Consider the following 22089-nt stretch of genomic DNA (forward strand, 5'->3'; position numbering starts at 1 on the left):
TTTTGAAAATAATTGCTCTTTTGAGCTGTGTACAGACATGGTCAGTTTTCAATTTTTTTAGTTTTTTTTTCTATAAATATCAATAAAGTTTTATCTGTTGGGCCAAAAAGTGTATAAATTTAATACAAAGCTCCTGATATATTGTAACAATATCAGTTGAAAAATATTAAAAAAACATAGGCACAATTTTTTTTTATAAGCATTTAAATATCAAATTTTGACAAAATTTATCAAATTTTAATTTGAAAAATTATTTTGTAGTTAAAAATTTATAAAATGTTCAATTTTTGTATCTAAGAATTAAAAATTTAAAACAAGATTCCACATAAGTAATTAATTCTGTTACCAAAAAATTTAAAAAATACATTTACACAGTTTATTTTTATAGTCATTTTAAGTACAAATTTGGACGAAATTACATATTAAAAACCTAGGATAACTATTTTAGTTATTTTGTTGTGATTGTATAATATTATTCGTGGGTACTTGAAACTTCTAAAGTATACTATTATATATCTATGATTTTACCACGGTTTTTTGTTGATGTATAACGCGTTATAACTTATAAGTACCTAATAGATATTATGATATAATTAATTTGGAATTTATTATAGGTACCTATTATAGGTCAATTTTTTTTTAATACCATAGATAAGTATATATTATATGTCTAATACATAGACTGATATACCGTCTCCGCTCAGAATCGTTTTTCTTATACAGTGATATTATATCATTGAATTCAAATTTAATACTGTCCATTATACAGTGACCCACTTCTAACCTACTGTACAGCAGAGCGACATCCACTTACCCACCTTTTTAAGAATGATTTTCAATAATATGAGAAATCATTAAACAGTCATTAGTATTAATCGCATGATAAAAATCTTTGTGAATATTAATTTTATTTTGTGATTATTTAATATTTTTCTGAATTTTACCTACCTATCGAAAATATTTGATAATCTTTTAAATACATTTACATCATACTCTCTATTTAAGGGCATTGACTCGATAACTTATGTTTATGGTCACTTATATATAACAGCCACTTGGTCAATGATAATTGACTATTATTGTTCATTGAGAAACCCTAAAAATAAAAATAAAACAACAATATACCGTAAAAACAATTATATTTAATGAATATACTGACAGGGTATTTTTTTTTTAGATGACGTCATATTAACTATACCGAGGATTAATAAAAAATGTGAAAATTGTATAGAATTGTAAATTTTTTTTTAAATGTTAACTATAAATTCTGATAAAATTGTAATAACTATTCCGTTTAACGAGTAACACAGAGAATTCATTATCCAGCGTATTTATTTTTTCTACTCCCTCAATGCATGTAAATGGTTTACTCGTGTTTTTGCGTCAATACGAATACAATATAATCATATATTAAATGTTAAAATTTTCATAAAACACAATCAATAATTTAAAGCTTAAACAATTTTTAATAGTCACATTGAACACTAGTGAGATAGGAAGTTATGTAAATATTTTTTCATTCTTCTGTGGTTAAAATAAACAAATCATAAACGACTATAAATAAAAAAATGTACTTTAATGAAAAATATATCATTTTATAGTTTTAATATAAAATACATTCATCGTTCCACTCAGAATCTAAAATATGAGCAAGTAGGTCACTCTACATTCCGTATTAAAGATTTAGATTTTTTGTTCGCTTAAATATTATTATTACCACTAGGTATTACATAAGGCGCATTCATACTGAATTAGATTTTTGTGAGTATTAATTTTATGGTTTATTTGAATAATTTTATTAAATCATGTTTAAGCACACTATTGATTCATTATATGTTTAGTGATTGTTCATGCGACCCGGTATAACAATACTTACTTATTTATGCTTTATAGTAATAATAATTATATTTTGATTTAGTGGATATTTATAGATTTTAGTTCAACATTTTTCAAAAACTAAAAGTTAATGTGAATATTATTATTATTATTATAGATATTTTTAAGAATATGTGTTTGATAGTTATTAACTCACCTATAACTATGTCGGGTATACAATTTTAATAAGTTAGCAAAATAATACCTAGCTATACCTATCTAGAATTATTATATTTTTTTTTTTACTGACTTTACTATACTTACAACTTAACACCACAGATATATCATTTTACTACTTACAGCAGCTTATATTATTTTCATTTACGATGAATTATTTCCTTTTTGTCTCTGCCGCAGCGTAGTTAACTGTCGTCCCTATTTTATCCATTGAACTCTGAAATAGATTTCCCCATTCCTACACATACGATATCTGTCATCATATCAAATATCCCCGCATCAGCCGACATTTACAAAAATCGTAATTCGTTTAGTCTGTTGGCTGACCATTTGCTATTAATTTTTAACAGTGTAAACAATTTAGATAACATACAATATTTTATAACCAACTTTTATAAAATGTCTATCGCTTATTAGTTATTATTAATGAATATATACATTGTTCTGAAGTATATTATTCGGTTTTCCTATTCATAACCTTTTTCCTAATTAATATTTTGAAATTTAGTTTTAGAAAATACTTCTCATAATATACCTATAGTGTAAGAGAACTTTTTTTTAACACAGCTATTTTAATACATACTATTTTTTTAATTACTTTAAACAAAAATACAAGAGCTAAAATTGTTGCTTTTATGTTTCTTATAAATCTGAAATGACTATAGTAAATCATAAGAGCTAGTTTACGTGTAATATTATTGTAATAAGAGTTAAATTATTCATTGTCATTAAGACGTATTAAAATAGCAAATAGTAAGTGTTGATATTTAGACAGAGCCACAGAGGACGGGTAAAATAGGATAAGTATATTTTGTATTTATAGTTGGGCGTACTAGATGACAAACTCGATAGACAAGACATTCTGTACCTATATCTTATAATCTTTAACGCTGCAGTTATATTTGTAGTTAGTAACATATTATTTTAAGTGGAGAAACAGTAAATTATATCAATTCATTTAGTGGCTTGGATTACTCTATAGACTATAGGTATACAGTTGTTATATTGAGTTGTTATTATTATTATTATTATTTGTAGATGTCGTACATACAACCTTCTACATACTACTAGGTACGTTACTGCATGGATTCCGTACGAAAAAGCAAACAATTTTGATGAAATTAGTGAAATTAGCGGTGAAATTGAGTTATATAGATGAAAGCCTATTTATTGCATATCATTTAATGATCGTTTTATTTATTATAATTCACTTTTACGACTATACATAACATACATTTTTTGTTAATTGTTATTGAATACATTTTAATTGGCATAAATTATGTTACTTGGGGCTTTTCATGAGTAGGTACTTAGTATCAAGTATCAGCTATCAATAATGATAAAAACGCGGGTGCTTGTCGTTCAAGAAATGGCATAAATAAAATTGTATTATTTGATGCATGGCCGTATATATGGCATACACGTATATTTAGTGTACGTTATGGCATTATATTTGGCTCAAACTTATCTATATGGTTAACTTTGTGTGGAAGTTAAACTTGAACATCTGTTTATTTATTTTCCCATGATCCTGACATTTGTATACAATAAGTACAGAGTTCGTAAAAATAAATAGTCATGCATGAATATGAAGTCATACATATTTTACTAGCATAAATAAAAAGTTTAAAAGTACCTAAAGTGGAAAAATGTCAAATAAAGGTCTTTAATTTATGAAAGATTTTTTAGATTCTTTGACGTATGACACAAATTATGTACTATCTAAGCAATGTGCTATAAACCAATAAACGTATAGCCTATATGGCTATGTCTATTATCTATATTCTGGTTCCATCTAAAAACAGCACTCTTTTGATTTCGACCTATAAAATGTCGATGGACAAAAACTACACACTATCTGTCATTTTATAACTAAACTTAAAGCGGGTTAAAACCGCACACTATTTTTAGTGATAAATAATGAATAAGATAATAAGATACTATATACAATAATCATGCTATGCTAATACGTTTTAAGTCTTAAGTCGCCACTAGTTGGTGGCGCGTAACGGTGCTGCAAAGGAAGCGAAGTTTCGGAAGCCCTTTGAAACTTACTTCTGATAGTAGCGACGTGGCATTAACGGAGCTAATAATCAACTTATTAAAAAATTAAAAGTTTGCGGACACTCTTCTGTCAGGTTAAATTATTTTATTTTATTTTATATTTTATTTAAATTATGCATAGGTACTATACAAAATTTGAAATAAGAACTAGTCGACAAACTTTGAAAAAAAAAAATGAATATTATTGTGCCTATACATGTTATACATTATATTCGACCGATTTCAATAAAGTATCAAAGTTAAAAAAAAAATACAGATAGAAACAAAAAAATGAATCTCTAAGTCCTTAAGTTGAACCGCATAGGTAAACCATGAAATCTTTGATCAGAAAATTTCTTCGTTGAACAGTATGAACAGTGTATGTGCTTAAAAAGTAGCAGCTGAAGACTGAAACACCACTGACTTTGTCTATTATACAGTCAGTGTTTTGAAAGAACGTCGTCCATGAACGCATTTTCACGCGTTCACGTTCATAATTTATATTATAAAGTGAACGATACGTGAACGCCACTAGTTTTTTGCAATTTTTCAATTTATTTAATTTATTTACCATCTAATAAATATTATAATATGTATAAAATATATTGTATATTATATTATTATAATAATATTTTCATTTTTCCCATTATAATTCCTATACTATTTTTTTGATTGCAAAATATATAAATTGAAGACATGAAATTCCAGTGTCCCTGGCTAGACATACAACAACAATAATATTATGATTTCCATGAATTTGTAATAAACCTAATCAGTTTATCATATTATTAAGTACCCTAGTATTCGCTTAATTTTATCACTAGGAAATCCTTATCAAAATGTAACTCAAATAATGTGTCAGATATTAAAAATTAATTCAGATACTTTATAAATTCTATATGCTCTAAAGTTTAAATTGTATATTTATTTTTTGGTTGAGTCATATAACATGTTTATAGATTTTTAATTTTTATATTGACTGCAGGCTAAAGATTCATAAAAAAAAACATTAAATGAACGATCCAATGAACGCGTTCGTTTGAAAAAAATACGAACGTGAACGTGAACGAGTTCCTTTTTTAAGGACTGAACGTGAACGAGAACGAGTTCATTTTTTTAGTGAACGTACTGAACAATGTATAGGTATAGTTCATGTAAATTTGTAACCTACGGCTACGATGATACGGCAGTCGGTTTGCAATTTCATATACAAACTACAAGGCAACTTGGGACGCCCGAGCCATGCAATTTCCACACGTATTCTACCTTTATGTTTAGGTTTAATTAAAAAGATAGTTGGAATTTTGCATTAAATGTTTTCCTCAAGAAACTACGATTCCATATAACGAAAAATTCTCAATTGTTGAATGATAATCGCAGTAGGGAAAGGTGTGCGAACAATAAAATGTCGATAACAATATTCATCGCATTCAAACTATTGTTATATAGCATACTATACAGTGTATACCCATACACTATAGCATACTGTTATTGGTACTTCGAATAAAGTTTTTTATTGTACACCAAGGCCCAGGGGTATTCCGTATTATTGAAGCCGTGCGATGATTACTGGCACTATTTACATTTGCAAAGAATCCGCCCAATATACACTAACCTATATACTTATATACCTTATATGTATATAGTATATTGTATAATACTTAATCAAGAATATGGCCCCAGTTGTATAAAAACCGTCTTAATATTTTAAGTCCACCGAACTAAAATAGTGCTTTACTACTACACAAATTTACAGTAAATAATCAATAATGTTTTAAAATCACACGCCATGTATGCAGGCGATGTATCAGGGATTTCTTTACACCCAATGATCTGATTGAACAAATATAAACGTCTTTAAACAATCTTACTGAATTAAATTATATATTATTAATGTTAATTTAATTGGTATTTATAACGGTATCATATTTCTCGTTCTTGTAATTTTTCCTTTCTGACTTAGACACCTGGCTGGTACAGATTTACATTAGAATATCGTTTACGATGATTCATAAATAGAACCAACCAATATTCTTAGCAAAATAATATAATTTTTGAAATATGCGTAATATATGTACAATACCTATACATATCATACCTACTGTTTATATGCAAACACCGACCTTGGTTATGATTTATGTTTAATTGGTTTTAATTTGTTGTAAGCTTATATATTATCATACAGGTAAAGGTTTATAAAATATATGTCGTCTATAGGTTGAATGTTTTAATTACCTACTCACTTGATTTAATATTGCAGAAATGTATTTATTACTATATTTACTGTAATAATTTGTTTGATTATTTCAATATAATTTATAAAACATACCTATAGGTATACCTACCATATGTATATTGTTCTGAAATCATATTCAGATGTTAATAACAGTTATTAATACGATAGCATTACTCGTAAGTGTTTACCTTAAAATTACAGTTAAATGTTTTAACATTTTAGGTACTATGTATAACATGTATACTGTACTCGTATAGGACATAGGTATTAAAGTTTCAAAATTGATAAGCCGATTTTACATTAATGCTTGCTTGCTATTATTTGCTGGCTTTTTCTCGCATGCGTTATCTATGTAGGTATGCAAGAACAAAATTGTACGAATATGAAGTGTCACTATATTGTCAAGTTCTTAAATACCTACCCATGCAAGTTTCTGAATAATATTGCAAGCTGTCTGGAGTGTTAAACATAAATTACATCCTATTTAAAATCAGACAAAAGTAAAATTAGATTAAAAAAGGTGGGTAAGTGGATATCGCTCTGCTGTACAGTAGGTTACAAGTGGGTCACTGTAATGGATGGTATTAAATTTGAATTCAATGATATAATATCATTGTATTAAAAAAACGATTCTGAGCGAAAACGATCAGTCAACCTATGATATTATTAAGTATATTTGATGATATTATTGTGAATAAAGTAATTTATATATAACCTATTTACGTGGGACATTATTTTACATTTTTAATCCTATACAATTTTTAAATTATAACAATCAAAAATATAAATAATATTTGTATAATGGTACCTATATGATTTAAATTGACCTCTTTTAAGTATTTTTTAAATAGATATCTGTTTATTTCATAACTGTATCTAAATATACAATACAATACTAAATATATTAAGCTTAATACATAAATCAATGCTGACATAAATAATCATTTTCAAACCAAATTCTTTATGGGTTACCTACTGACATATTTAGATATTAACATAAATGTTTTTGTGCTGGATAAATACAAGATATTTTGTTTTTGACCGTTTTTTCATAAGGTTTTCGTTGTCACGGTAATTTATTAACAAAATCATCTGTAAAGTCCACCTTAAATTGTTATCGAATATCACCCCAAGGTATTTAATTGAATCAAAATTGTCAATCTTATCACATTTACAAGAATCTAAACTCAAAAAGTAAAAACCTATTACAATTTGAGTAGTTTATTATTATATATATTAAACTTTAATTATTGTAAATCTCAAAATACATTTAGGTACTTTGATATTCTAATTTATTAAGTTCCATTAAATTATTTTGGAACCAGTTTTTAATTGTCTTTGATGTTATAGTGATGTTATAGTAAGAATAGCTAAATATTACTTACGATACTATTCGATATATACAACTAACCATAATTACCATTTACCGTACGTATCATCTGCAAAGCTAATATTTATTTTAGTATTTAAATTTGAACCAAATAGACCATTTTTATATAGATTATAAAATATATAGAATATAGGACCTTTTGGGACACCAAAGTTAATTGATAATAAGTTACTCAATTCGTTATCAACCCTAACAGTTTGAAATCTTTCAATAAAAAAATTAGAAAATAAATTAAGTGCTTTAAAAGTCGTACGTATTCTTTTTATAAGCATTTCTGAAAAAATTTACTAACAGATAATGAAATTTAAATAGTTCAGTAGTTACCACAAACTTTCTATCTTTTAGTATAATATTATATGTTACATAATATAATATAGGCTAATGGTATTTTACTTGTTTATAATTGTAAAGATGGATTAAACTTAATATTGCTTTTATTTTCGACAGTAGGTAATTAAAACCGAAAAACCGGTTAAATTTTTGTTGGTTATTATTTTGTTGCTTATTGGGAAATAATAATTTATGGGATGATTTTTTATAAAAAAATATAGTAAATTAATCAATTATTTTAACTTACCTTTTATAATATGTACGTTTGATTAGTTCATAGTGGTTTTTTCTAACCAAATTTTTCTTAACTATTTTAAATAGTTTATGGTAAGTGCTCAGAAACTTAGATCACTTATCTACTTAATTAAAATTCTTAAATGTTAACTAAAACAGTTAAAATGATTTTCGTTCGTCTCGTTCATTATCATTCTTGTCGTAATTTTCAATAATATAAACTATGTATGACGACTTTTCTTCTTCTATTTCTGTGTTGAAAACCGATCGAAGTTGATACAGTTCCTAAAAATAAATTAAAGCAGTTACAGTTAATTATTTATTTTAATCTGGTTTTTAAATTAAATATTAACACAATTAACATAAATTAGGTATTTAAGTTTATAGGTAATATAATTGTGTTAAATAAAAACCATGAGTAAAATTCCTTAATTTTTTTGTTAATCATCGTAAGAATAGGATTTGATTGACCAAGACTCTAGAGGTTGGGGTGTCGTGAGTATTTGCCAGGAAAGTCGTGGCATAGAAGAGGAACAAAAAAATAAAGATGATGACGATTAATATATTATTTTATTATAAGCATATAGGTAAAACATTTTATTTAAATTTTCTATGCGCATTGTATAATTAAATTTGTTGCCTTGATATAATTGATGCATTTATATAATATATATATTATTATAAATAATTTAGCATTAAGACATTTTCTTTCTGTGTACATAATAATTTGAGAGGCACCAAAATGTTGTGAAGATATGAAGAAGCCGTGGAATGAAAACGTTCGAGTACTTTTGATACCCCATTAACCTCGGAAACTATGGCCTTTAGAATTTAGTGTAGTGGGGTGCGGTTGGTTGAGGATCACGTGATAATGTGGGGTAAGGATTAGTCGCCAAGTACCCGGCGGCCACCCATCCGGGAGTCAGTGACGCTGGATGGTACTTGTCTCAGCACACATTTGTGACTGTTCCCAACCACCGGGTACAAGAAACGAAGCCCTTCACACAGACTTCAAACTGTATCTACAATCAATACGTAATTTATTAAAAAAATCTATCAATCAACTTTTTCGACCAACTACATCATGCGAGCAGTTTAGCATATTATTGTCATCTAAGCGACAAGCTTACTGGTTGGCTCAAACTAGGACACCCCCACGATTTTATTACAGCTTACGTCATAATAATAATAATAACGACAAAATATATATCTACCTATGTATAATAACATAATTGTATCTAATTATTGTTATTATAGTACGACATATTTTAAAAATTATATCTTAATGACATTAAGTTTAGATGACCAAAAAATGTATATTCATAGGAAAATAATGATAATGAAATATTAGTTATTATTATATAGAAATAATTATTATATTGCGATCAAAGTTTAATATGGTTAAATACATTAAAATTCTATTTGTGAGTTTTCATGTTAATAGATTCCATAAAATTCTTACTACTTTAATTTATAATTACATTTTATAAAATAAAATGACTTGCTTTTTATTTACAACATTCTAAGAATGGAATTGAAAGTTAATTTAATTTACGAATAGAATAATTTATCCATTATTACTGTCGCAACATTTTTGTTCTATTATTATCATAACTTGTCTTAATTATTACCTAATATAATACGTTATTATGAAGCAGTTATTATACGTGTGTTTTGAAAAACAAATTTAAAGCAATTTTCAATGTCCACTAGTTATATTGTGCATTCAAATTAAATAATATATTATTTATTATCATTGTTTCTTTTAAATTATAGGAATTATAATCATTTAAACAGGTACTACTTCCAAGAGTACATTATTATTACTACCATACTTACTACATAATAGTAGGTAGTAGGTATACATTTTATTTTTATTTTTGTAGTTTAAATATCGTAAATATATTTATATAAGATCCCAAGGCAGTTCATTTGGGTTTGGTTATTTTAATTTATTTTGGAATATTATGGTGATAATATATAAAGGTTGAAATATTAATAATAGTTTCACGTAATTTTGTTATTACAAATTCACTAAATGGTATTTCTCAGTGACAGAATATACCCACAGATACCAATATACCACAATATAAAGTTCTACTACCTACTTATAAGTTATGTGAATTCATTAGGTACATTAACACATAACCGCATTATGTACATACATATTTTATATTAGTATACATTAACGCATTAACTTAATTTATCTTAACTTACATCGTGTTTTTGATTTTTGTTATAAGTATTTGATAATTAGTTATAATTAATAAATAACTATGCATATATTATGTACTTAAATATCAAAAATTAATATTTTCTGGAATGAACAAATTTATGTATTTAGGTAGATATAATTGATTTAAATTATAAGCAGTCTAATTTTTTTTTCTCGATGAAAATATGTATCATAAATGGTTTTGTAGTTTACTTTTCTATTTTGGGAAGAGTTAAATGTTTTTAAAGCAGAGAAATGTAAGTTCCCCTGAACAATTTCTTAAAGCATTCTATTTTATTGAAAGCTTTATGGTAATATAATAACAAATATAGCATTGTAATATTGTACATTTCTACAGCAGTTATCATCAATAAAATTTGCTTGTTGTTCCTATGAAGTATAAACAAATCATAAGTATCATCTTGTATGAATAAAAAATATACAAACTGATATTTTATGAGTATTTGTTGGATTTTTGGGTAACATATTATAATAATTTAATTACCAATACAGTTAGAACGAATCTGCCAACTTTAAAAGTGTGGTAGAAAATTTAATAATGTGATATTTTTTCATTATTTAATTTAATATGTATAATGTGGGTTGGTCTTGGATTTTAGATCAAATCAAGTAGGTAGATCGTCCATGGTACAAATTACGTAATTGCAAATAATTATTGATTTCTTGAAGTAGAAATACTAAACAATATATGATCATCTTCTAGAAATTTAAAAACCTTTGTCTGTACTTACGTTGTGTGTAATATGGTTTGCCAATATATTATTTTTAATGGAATGTTTAGCAAAAATACTTATTAATATTTGTATTATAATAAATTTAATGAATTTAATTGTACAGTGTCTATGCGCTATTTTACCTGGTTAATTTGTATTTTAAACATCAATATGCTGGTTAAAAAACTCATATCGTTCAAAACTGTGCAGAATAGTACCTAATGCCATATACATTATTATATATATATATATTATTACATAATATTATTATACATTTGAATCAATCTACAAAATGTATTAAAAAATTAATAACGATTAAAGATGTTGAAAATGCATTGAATAATATTATAGTACCTAGTAAATAATGAATATATTATCTCAACAAGCATTAAAATGTCAATATTCAGTATATTCTTAATAGGTATACCCAAATGACAAAGCTACAATAATTAAACTATAAGGAACATCAGAGTAGACTGTAATTATTATTATAATGTAAACAATTCATCGTAACTCATACTTTATAATGCTAATATATCCCCGTAAATTAATATTAATATACGATTTTCCGGTTTTATTAAATGTAACGCACGATTAATCTTGTGTTTAACTATTAGTTGTATCCCACAATATTTTTCGATACACTTATAGGTGGAATAATGAAAAAAATTAATAAATTACATAATCTTTTATGTAGCAATATTAGATCAGATTTACAATTGATATAAAATAAGGTCACATTAAAGTATTAAACTTACAGAGCACTCCCTGTGGTTGAACACTAGACAAAATGATCACGAATATCACAAACTGAAAATAAAACCATCATTATGGGTTACTTAATATAATATCCAATATGGCAATATCTATACAAATAATGTCTACTTGAGTGATTTTAACATAGATATATTTTCAATGAACGTTGTCGGAATTGTTGTATCTCAATGGTATTTTATTCACCCTCTTCCCCGTATTTATAAATGTAAATTAATGACCATAAAATTAATTTATAAATACTATCTAATGATAAATACGAAAAATAAAACCTTACAACGAACATATTATTTACACATTTAAGGAACATAATCTCAGCCCTTGGTCACGGAGTCAAGACGCAAGACGTGCTTTTTTGTTCGTCGTTACGGCCTGTTAATGAGTTAAATAAAAAAAAAAGTTTTCCAACAAGATTGCAATTTTGTTGCAAAAAATATAAACGCAAATAAGTACACTGATAAAATATATACAAATACAAAACGTGTCAGGAAGATCCCCTCCAGCAATCCCCTATAATTTACGTTTCTGGTCCCCGAATAATAATGCGTATATACGGGTTTGTTTTTTTGGACCGTTCAACACATTGTTATGCTAAAACTATGCATTTATTCAGAAAGATCTGATTTTTAGCATTTTTAATCAGACCTTCAAGTTTAAAGAACGTTTAAAAAAAAAAAAATAATATATTTGAAATACGCTGCATTTATAACGAGTTGCACGTGATTATTTCATCAAGGTTTTTATATTTTGGATTTGACAAACCTTTACCATACGCACTAAATGTCTACATCACGCGCCTAACTACAATACATAATTTAAATTGTAAATCACGCTTATAGTTTATAGGCATAATAGCAGAGCAATAATAATATAATGTATATAATATTTATTGTTTGTGAATAATACACAGCATATAGGTAGGCACCTACGTCACTGATGTGCGTCAATTACCGCCATGACGAGCCGTCCTCGGGAAATGTGCAGTGACACAGGCCGGAAGTGATGAGGATCTCAAAAATTCGTACAAAACTCTATAGGCTCGTTTTGTTGATTTTTTTTTCACACGCCTCACAATGTAGTATAATTTTTTTATTACGCACTCACACACTCGAAACGACGGTGACGCAAAAACGGTTTGGTTAGAGTAAACGAAGAGAAAAACGGTCGGCGAATACCGCCGTTTTCCTCTATATAATACTTGCGGCCAACGGAAGATATTGCAGTAACGTGAACCGCGTGGATGGTGACCGCGGTATAAATTCAGCGACCGCGGTCCACGTCGTAAAATGTACCCTATGGCATAATTAATGTTATAATTAATGTTATACTCACAAGTCACAAGTGGGTAACCGCTTTAATGTTCTCATCGTCAGTTAGTATTGTGTCAGTATTTAGCTTAGATCATATTATACTATGGATGTAGCCACAGCGTATTATTTTGTTGCTGATATTAGCGACGAGTCTCCGAATTAGGTGATCAATGAGCACCGTACCCACTGTATGCAGCCCCTCGCATAATTATCCATAGGTTATACTATAACAGAATCATTCTATATCTTACTATCTTATAGTTCGTGGTTAATACTTATATTATTCTAGTAATTATTATATTATAATGGTATACATTATTATTATTATTATTATTGTAGTAGGTATTATACTATTTTTTTCAATATAATATATTCAAGACATAATTTTATGATGATTTGATGATAAATAATTATCTTTGAATACATTTGCGAGGAATTGCGTTGCGCAAGCGCATATCGAATGCCTAATTCGGTGGCTCATCGCTGATATCGGCAACATTTTTTGTATTGATTTACTACACTGTGGCTCCATCCTTATTCCATAGTATATAAATTATAATATGATCTAAGGTATTAAGTCAGTCAAATTGTATTCTGATTGGACATTCCTTTTTGTAGGTGCCATGTAATGTCTAACCAAGTTGGAAGTTGCAACCGAGTATACCAAGAATTTCTTATAGCTCAACTTTTAAGCCAATGCGGTTTGTGGTTATCAGTTATAATGATATAGTTACCACGCCCACGCACAACACGATACACATTATACGACGTGGCTGTAAGTCCGGCTTTACCGTCTTGGCTTCAGTCAGTCGAAGGTTCGTTTCTGCTTGTCCTTCGTTTAGGTTAGGATTTTCGGTGATCAAACTTCTTTTGCGCGCGAGTGCGTACCTACCACAGCCAGGACAGGTGTCTCTGATTCGTCACCAGTTATGTGGAAAGTGAGTTGTGGCTTACGGTGGGTTTCTGCAGTACCGACAGTATTTTGCGAGTTTTGGCGATGCAGTTTTGAGCAAATTATTTACTATAGTTTGAGCGAACAAACTAATACCTAGTTAGCTCAACTGGTAACTAGATTACTTAAAACTGCATCGCCAAGACGAGATGCGTAGACGAGTGCAGACGTTGCACTTATGCTCGGGCCAAACGATGCGGTTATCTGCGTTGGGAAATATGAATACGGAATTGCCGGAAGTAACAAATAAAAAATGTATTTATTTATGTACAAATGTTTTTATCGAAATACTAAAAATAATAAATATTAATATTTATTATACCACATGTGACGTAGGTACTCATGGCCTGACATAACACAGTCAAAGTTATACTTAGAATAGATTGTGAGATCTCGTCAGCTGGTTACGAATAGTAGGTATCCTTTTGTACCGAAAAAATTGCCGTCAAATACTAAAAACCATTAATATTATAAAAATATTTACTTAGTAATATAGGCTGACCGTTTTCGCTCATAATAATTTTTAGAATGCAATGATTTATCGTTGAATTAAAATTTTACATATACATCACAGTTACATTATACATGTACTATTGTACCTATTGGCGAAGTACCTACTGTACAGCATAGCGGTTACTTAATTTTCCCTCTTTTGTATTTCGTTATTAGTCATTTTTCGATGGAGAAACATCAAGTAATTGAAAACTTTCATCTCCGTAGAAAGATAATCCGTAAACAACAAAACCAGCTATGATTAAAAGCTGAAATGTATCTAATTATTATGTATGTATACTAAATACTGCATATTTAGGTTAGGATAAATTAATATAAGTATAATATTATGTGGCAAGGGCGGGAAGTGAGCTATTTAAGTCGTGGGTAACATTTCTCGCATGATCCACACACATACCTCCTATAATAATTTCTCAGGCCTCTACCTACCTACCTATATCATAATTTATATTAACTTTTCTTGCAGTTCTCGCCTTCCCCCGTTCCCGTGTATATACCCATCAAACTGTTTTATACCAGCTATAGTATTGGATAACAATACACCATGCATATTGATTATTTTGATTTGTACAGTAACTTGTTCGGAAAAATCAAAATTAATGCTTTTATTCTCCGTTGGTTGAAAAAAGGTTATTTTCCAACACTTCGGAAATTAAACTTTCAGTACAGACGTGACAAAAAATATTTTTACTTTAACTGAATTTTCAATCACCTAAATATAAGAATGTCATATAATCAATGAACAGCGTTTAATTTTAATTTCAATTTATAAATATTTTATTATGATATATTATAAATTTATAACCAATGGTAATCTGTAACCAATTGTAACCAAAAAAATGTATATGCAATATTTCTAATAATCATAATAATACAATTAAGTAACCAATGGCAATTTTTTAAATAAACAAAAAAAAATATTCGATTTGCGTGAAACAAAATAAAATTCATGTTTGAGCTACCCCTGAGTTACATGCCTAGAAAATACGCTATAAAGTACCTATAACGGTCTATAACCACACTAAAAGAATCTATGGCTATAACTTTTACCTCAATCAGTCAAGTCGTTCAAAAGTTACACTATTAATAATAGAATACACTCAACAATTAAATACCTATATAAATAAATATGTCAATAATGATTCTAATATTTCAAAAGCATCAATAAATATAAAAACAATTGCAAAAATTCAATCTTATATTTATATAATATGCTACATATATACAATTGGACTATGAAGATGAAAAATTATACATCACATATAATTCCAATGTTATGAAAATAAATGATCTAAATCATGTTTTTGCATATTTAGGTGTGATAAAAAATCACTTTGACGATAACGATACATATAAAATAATAAAGTAAATTTCAAAGTATGTTTTCGGTATGAGACTGGATTAGTTATTAGGTACCATTTGTATGGTTATTTTTAAACCGGTTCAATGACCTTGGCACACAAATTACATCAATATGACTATTAACAGTTTTATTCAGTGAATTAACGAGTTTTGATTATAAGCCAATAATTTAATACCAATCCATCTGTTAGTATCAACTTTTTTTCTCTTTTTACTACCCAATATTCACAAAATAAATATCGTCCTTTGAGGTCAAAAGTAGAAAAAATAATTCGCAAATATTTGCACCTTGAAAAACATGTTGTAATCTACTTTGGTCAATGATTGGTCGAGCTTTCATCACTAACATAATTTTACACTATTTAAAAATTTAAAACCTCGATACTTTATACTCGTAATTAATTTATTCAGCCAAAGGACAAATAAAATATTGGGTATTTATTGACAAATCATAAATCTTTTTTGAACCTTCAGGTATATTTTTAAATTCTACAAACAATCCAACAATAAATGATGTCAAAATAAATCCAAGAGCACCACATTACCGTTACTAAAAATCTCAAACTTAATTAAAATATCGAACGTTTGTAGTTTGTACAAAGTATTTTTACTTATCGTCAACTTAAGTTGCTATAAGTTGTTACATAATGTATTGAAAGCAATTTTCAAAATAAATAAGTATCAATATTTGTTAACTCTTCATTAAACTCGAGATAGATAATATTTTAAGCTTTATTTCTTGCAAATTCTTTGACGTTCAATGTTCCTTTCTCGGAATATATAGTCATATTTGCGCCTATACTATAGTATACTTAAAAATCATTAAAATGGTCTTTGGTTATTAATTACTATTTTTTATAACCAATAAACATTCTAGCTTCCCTTCGAGTGAATTCTAATGTGCGATTGTAATACAGCGCAATCTGATAAAATAATTTTGATTGCATTTTAATTATAATTTATAACGACAAACGAAGCAGATTATCCTTTTTATATTCGACGTATGTATACTGTATAGATTACTATTATACATATAGGTGTAAAAATAAATTGTATTGTATTAGATTATAAGATTACAATTTTTATATATTTGATTTGTATAATTCATTAATTAAAAGTTTAATGATTTATAATTTATAAAAAGATTTCTATAACGTAAAATGTACATACCTACTAAAATATAGTTATGGAATCATCAAAAGGTATTAATGTTAAGAGTTATACGGTACTCTGCAGATTACTTTTTAATACGTGACGCTAGTATTTATAATTCTCAAATGCAGATTTTGTCATTTAAGCGTATAATTAATTTAGAATTTTAGATAGTTCACTTAACTGGTAAGTGTACAATATTTATTTAGGTACTTCTTTTCAACAAATGAGAAAATAAACTGATATTAATTATAAACAGCAGATAAATGCTTTCATACATAATATATAATATATATGTTATATACACGTTATTAGAACAAACTTATTTAATATATCTTATAGAAATATAGAACTTATTTCCTGAGAGTGACAACAAAAAAAAACCATGGATGTCTCTAGAGTGTTGGTATCTACTATTTTTTGGGTCAATAATTAATGGATTCACAAATATAAATTTTTCTAGAAACTAAAACTGGTCGTATGTCTTGGTTGATGGCATACGATATGTTGAACCTATTTTTGCAGAAAACATCGTATATAATGTTATACAATCACTTTCATTATAATATGAAACATCAAGTATCATAAATTCATAAATTATTATTGTCTTAACTTTTAACCGTATAAGTAAATAACGACATACCTGAGATGGCTTAGAACGGTGTGAATTGGATCATGGTAAATATCTTAACATCAGACTGAATATTTGAAAAATATCATTGTGCATAAAAATTAATAATATATATTACATCAAAGTATCCAAAATCGTTAGAAGAAACATTGTTAATTTTCGTTTAAATATTAAATGTTGATTAAATTTAAACTTTAAATAATGTCTGTGAAAAAAATTATATAGGTATATTTATTTTGTTTATTATTATATTATTATGGGAATGCGACCCTTCACAGACACAAATAAAAAAATAAAAAACACACACCATTGTAAAATCACATTTATCGCCCCGCTCAGAATCTAAAATACTAAAAAGTAAAAGTTTCAAATGTCTATATTATGAAAACCTCAAAAATAACTAAAATATTTTTAAAATTATATCATATTATATATGTATTATGATATATAAATTATAATATATATATGAACTGAATGACTGAATTATAAATCATTTTACCCATACGAAAAACCAATTTTGAGTGAAGATAACGGATGGATCTTTGTATGGCTTTCTATTTCTAAAGATAGTTCAACTAACTTCTATTTATAAAAATGCATATTTTAAGTTAAAATCGATGCACAAACAGGCACCTCAATGTCTAAACTGTCAAAACTATGTTCACATAGGAACATACTGCAGCAGCCACAACAAATGCCTCCGCTGAGGGAGCCTGCGACGAAAATCACCGATCCAGTAGAGTGTAGACTGTAGGTACTATAGGTACCATAAGTCACGACATCCCAGCTAAATGTGCATTATGCAATGGTTATTATCACTCCATCAACTACCGTGGATGTTAAATTGTTAAAAAACTTACATCAACTCGGAAAAAGACTACCACGCTTTGCGAAAACGAAAACTTAAACAAATTTAAAGAAAATTCAAATCGCAATAGCAATGCGCTGTGTCAAACCCGCCCTTACAATAGCACCTCAATACCTCATACTCAAATAATATACCTAGATAATATCCAAATTTACTCTCAGAGAACAAAATTAAATAAAAATGAATAGGAATAATAATTAAAACGAAAATCTAGCAATCAAAATTACCTTCATAATTTAAAACCCTTATCAACCCACTCTTCTCAATTTTAATCACAGTCACCAACAACATTTTACTAAAAAATATCAACTATTATATCAAACGAAACTCTCACATAGCCAAAAATCAAATAATTAAATCAAGTCGTATAATAATTTAAAATAATATTTCTATATGGTTTGATCAACATTTTTTTTGAACAGATTATTAAATTGTTTTTTGAATATAACTTAATATAAAACTTTATATTTAATATTTTGCTTAATTCAAACTATATACCTCCTAAGGCCCCAACACGAACATGTTGTTGCCTACTATTATTATATACATATATTTTGTAAATACCTAATTATTAGTTTTTGCTAACTAAAATAATATTACATTTTAAGTACATTATATAAACTCACCTACATATATTTTAATGAATAAAATCATATAAAATAAAAACAAAACGCATATATCTATAAATAGAGGAGCTGTTGGCGAACGGTCCCCACTTATGTCCATCAAGCCTTTTGTATTATACTGTATAACATATAGACTTATTATGCAATTATGTATAAATTGCAAATAAGGTTCGACTGAATAAAATCATTAAAACCCAAAAAATGTACTTATTTATTCATTTTATTTTTATTTATTCTTCAAGGTGAAAAGCCCAGTGGCCATAAATGTATTCAGTTTTTGCACGAAATAATATCGAAATATTATAATGTAGGTAGGTACTAGGTAATAGGTATACCTAATATAAATAACTTTTCCTTATTATTGTTATGTCTGTCTCGGAACACTGTTTGGCTATAATATTTTTTTAAACTACAAGTCTGGTATGGTTTAAAGCAGACCCCATTAAAACCTAACAAATTTAAAATAAATATATACAATGTAAACGAATGCATAAACTTAGAATAATAACACAAATGTATACTTTTAACTTTTAAGTTTTGACAGATTTATATAAAAAAAAATTAACATTGAACACGAAACTATGGTTTATAAGTACATCAAAAATATTGTCTACGCACAGAATAAAATTCCTAGTATTATCATAGTATAACTTATTGTTTTATGATCGTGGAATTAAAATTTCATAAACCAGCGAAAATGAAAATAAATAAAAAGTACTATTTCAATGAATAATACATTTTAAGTTAAAAATAATCTCGAATTCCTTGTATAACTTGTTTTAATAAAACGGCAAACAGAAGCTGACAAGGAAATCTTTTATAAGTCACGTTATTGAGCTACTAAAAAGAGAAGAATATTATTTAAAAAAAAAAAAAGCTATTTCGATCGACAATATATTTTTATCTTTTATAATATAACATACAATTTTAAGTATCCGTCTATATATGATATAGTTTTAAATTCAAAGCGCTGAAGTTCAATCGTTTTCCAGTCAAACGTCAAACCATTATAACATTATTAATCATTTCTCCTCAACGCTATGATAAAGAAATTCCAGTAACATATTAAATTGGTTATCTATATATAAAACTCAAAAAGAAAGAGTTAAACATTTTTTTTTTTTTTTGGTAAAATACGTTTTACGAAAACTTCTCTTTCGTGACTGACAAACTTTTGAATACAACTTTAGAAGCGATTTTAAATTTTAAATTATATTTAAAACTCTACTTATGATTATTTTTTTCTAACTCAATCTTACCTCCTAACTTAAACTTTAAAATACTTTTTGATAATTATAGTAACGTCACAATCAATATATTATTGTGAAAATGTTTTATTTAAAATAATCATTACATTGTTCACTATAATATAATTATGATGCAATATTGTATCAGGTAATTGTAATATAAATACAACGTGTCCACACTAACGATCTCTTATAAAGTATATATCCATTCAAATATTTTATTAAATTTAATTTCACATTATGGGCATTCAAAATAATTAAATTTAATCACATTTTTAAAATCATTTGTTTATAGTTAGAGTTTGTAGTTATAGTTTAAAGTTTATATAGGTAAGAATACGGTGGCAAATGTCTTTGATTAAAGAGTAGTTCACGATAAATCGAAATTGTTTAGGAGGTATAGGCACTTATTTACTTATTCATAATTTTATTGTTAGCGTTCATTCAATAACAATGATACCTACATTAGCATATACAATTTAACTCTAAAGTCCTGCAATGAAGAGATGTTGTTTTCACGACCAAGGTTATTCGTGTACTCCGTGAATCATATTATACTGTCAAGGTTGGGGATTTCCTCTTGTAGTAACCGACAACCGTCCCCCGAAAGTGTGACTATACGTGCGATAACGATTTACGACCAGGAAAATGAGTTTTACGATTTTTATTTTATATAAGTACTTTAATGCTAAGAAGCAATTTGACAAAATATTAAATTAAAAAATAAAAATGTTTTCATTTTAATAATATGCTTTTGTATCTATAACGAAAAATATATGTCGATTCAACAATAATGAAAGAAAAAAATTGAGAGCATATAATGCTAAAAAAGATGAACATTCCGCTCCGACTGATTTTTACTTTGTAAGATTCTTGTATCAATGAACACATAATTTACAATTTTTCAGCATAGCTGAATCACATAAATTCTATATTTTTAGAAGGTGTGTGGTGGGTAAAAAGTAAGATGAAACTTATAATAAGCTCCCCACATAATATGCTGTTAACAAGTACACACTACGTGAAGTATTTTTTATTTTTCCATATGGGCTCATACAATTCAAATATGGGACTGTGCCAAACCAACTCAAATCCATATCATAATAATAGCCTTCCAGTCCATCACTTTCCGTCTTGTCAGCCATACACCTTGGTAGTTATCCAAATTCACGCTCCACGACGGTTTAAAACTCAAAACAGCAATAGGTACCATCCAGCCCAACATTAAACGTCCAATATTTCTATTTCAAATAAAGTAGGATTGGTATATATATTTTTTTTTATCCAATGTAGACCTTTGGATCTGCAGTGTCCATCGAGCGTGTGATTTTACAAAATGGGTTTACGTTATAATATGTATAAGTTTTATACATTACGCACATATAAACACAATATGAAATCGCTAGCACAAACAACACAA

General features: G+C 27.4%; 1 protein-coding gene across 4 annotated transcripts in view; it reads right to left on the reverse strand.

Moving 5' to 3' along the window:
* Positions 1-22089, reverse strand: part of LOC100159355 (pyrokinin-1 receptor) — a 65871-nt gene that overhangs the window by 29632 nt on the left and 14150 nt on the right. For 2 of the 4 annotated variants that reach the window (XM_008188007.3, XM_008188009.3), the window contains exon 2: positions 8299-8570. The gene's annotated coding sequence lies outside the window, so the exon portion shown is untranslated. Of the gene's footprint in view, positions 1-8298; positions 8571-11992; positions 12045-13340; positions 13543-22089 lie in introns of all 4 variants that reach the window. The other 2 variants (XM_016807048.2, XM_029490905.1) reach the window with 2 other exon arrangements.

Source organism: Acyrthosiphon pisum, chromosome A2 (genome assembly GCF_005508785.2).
Source record: "Acyrthosiphon pisum isolate AL4f chromosome A2, pea_aphid_22Mar2018_4r6ur, whole genome shotgun sequence".
Taxonomy (NCBI): domain Eukaryota; kingdom Metazoa; phylum Arthropoda; class Insecta; order Hemiptera; family Aphididae; genus Acyrthosiphon; species Acyrthosiphon pisum.